This window comes from Etheostoma spectabile, chromosome 3 (genome assembly GCF_008692095.1).
Source record: "Etheostoma spectabile isolate EspeVRDwgs_2016 chromosome 3, UIUC_Espe_1.0, whole genome shotgun sequence".
Lineage (NCBI taxonomy): Eukaryota > Metazoa > Chordata > Actinopteri > Perciformes > Percidae > Etheostoma > Etheostoma spectabile.
The window spans coordinates 12,724,447-12,726,602 of NC_045735.1; positions in this window are offsets into that span (position 1 = coordinate 12,724,447).

The window sequence follows — 2,156 nt, forward strand, 5'->3', positions numbered from 1 at the left end:
ATCCCTGCAGCATACATATCCTGAAAGCCCTGGTTCTCCTGAAGGAAATATTGTCTATAACCTACTACAAGCATTATTGCTAAAGGAGACCAGGCAAACCAAAAGTTACAAAAAAATATAGATACATATTGGATCGTCTTATAAGGGAGAACTGCACACCCCTAAAAAAAACACAGTAATAATGAAAAATCACAAATACCATCTCTGCAGAGAATCATTACGGTATCCTCCTTAAATCAGTGCTCTGGGTTTATTTTGGTTTGTACAGATACAATTACAGAATTCTACAGTATATAAACACATTACTTTCTAGTCTCTAATTATTATTAGAGTCAGCTTATCGCTGTTTATTACCACACATTGTAATGATTATTTGTTTGGTAGCCCTAAATCAAACTGCATAGAAAACCATAATAGAGAAGTAACTCAGTTAGCTTTATAGTCAATTAATTAAGTACCCATTTGATGAAACCATGTCATCTTTAGCTCTAATGATATTGGCTTTACTTTCTGTGTTAATATTTCTTAACCAAAACAGGACTATAAAATTCTACAGAGACTGGTAGGGGGAAGAAAAGGGGGAGGGATGCATTTTTATTTTTGCTTAGTGAAAGGTAACATGAATGTTTCAATATTACCGTAGCGGGTTAGGGCTGAAGTTGGCATTTGTCTGATCTGGCTGTCCTCATTGTTCCATGAAGATTTTTCAAGCAGTTGCTATTTTTTTCATGTTCAGCATTGTATTAAATGCATTGCTTTAAAGCCAATATTGTATTAAAAACAAATAAAATATTGTATTAAAAACATTTTGAGAATCAACCTATTGCAGCTTTTCTCATTATGTTAGTAAAAAAGCTCTTAAAACATATTGGCTATTGCAAAGTGGTATGTAAAGACACAGGGTTGAACAATGAAAATTACGTTAAAATGCTGACCTTCAGCTTTAATTTGAGGGTGTGAATCATCATGAACATTCAAACATGACTCACCATTTGAGCCACTATTTTTTCAAAAGAAAGGGTTAAACAGTAAAACCACTAAAAAAGCTGTGTTCTCCTCATTTCCTTTAGGTTTTGTGGTGACTTTACATGATGCCTGAGCTACAGGTACCTCATATTCCATCCCTGCTTACAGACAAGCCAGGATAAGAGGATATTGACAAATAAAAGTAAAAAAGAAGTGCGGGGAGGAGAGGGTGGAGAAGGTGAGATATATGAGTGAGGTGTGCTAAACCACTTTTCTCGCCTCGAATCAAAAGCGGAGTAGTTTCCTATCTGGCTGTTAGAGGTAAGATATGAGCCAGGCTTCACACTCTGACAGGGTAATGCACCCGGCTGCCAACAAACACACATAAAGAAGCAAAGACATACACAAGCACACAAGTGTGTATTTTGGGACACAAAAGAAACGCACACAAAGACACGCACGCACACAGCAAAACTATAAGTGGTAAAGTGTTGACCAAATAATACACATGGGAAAGTCAGTTAAGATTAATAATGTGTGTGTGTGTGTGTGTGTGCGTGTGTGCGTGTGCGCGCGCGCTTCAGGGAGTATAAACACACTGAATGAATGTGATGGGGTGCTTGAATGTAGGCTTACTGTATGTCCATCCAAGTTACTCAGAAATTGTGTATGTGCAATGTGTTTGGATGCGCGCGTGCGTGCGTGTGTGCGCGCATGTGCATGCCTGCCTGTGCGTGCATGCGTGCGTGCATGCGTTTGTGTATGTGTGTGTGACCCAGGCACAAGGGCTGAGGCCCAGAAGTACTCTCTTATGTACCAGGTACAATATCTTGGGTGAGTTTTGATTCATCTCCCTTGAGTTGTAAAAGACAGGAAACTGCTGAGTATGCGGAAAAAAAGATTTGAGGAGAGATGAAAAAAGAGGTGGAAGAGGTATGGTCATGTCATTCGCCTCTTCCTTCATGCCTACTCCACATCTTTTAGATTTGAACCATATATCCCCGTTTTCTCCTTCTGCACCACTTTTCCACTGCATCACACCTCAAACATTTAGTGTTAGCTTATGGAAAATGTGTGTTTTTAAAACTTATAATTTTTAAGGTAAACTTTGTTTTTTTTTTCAACTTCAAGATCAAGATCAACTTTATTGTCCCTTGAGGGAAATTTGTCTTGGGCATCAGTGCTACATA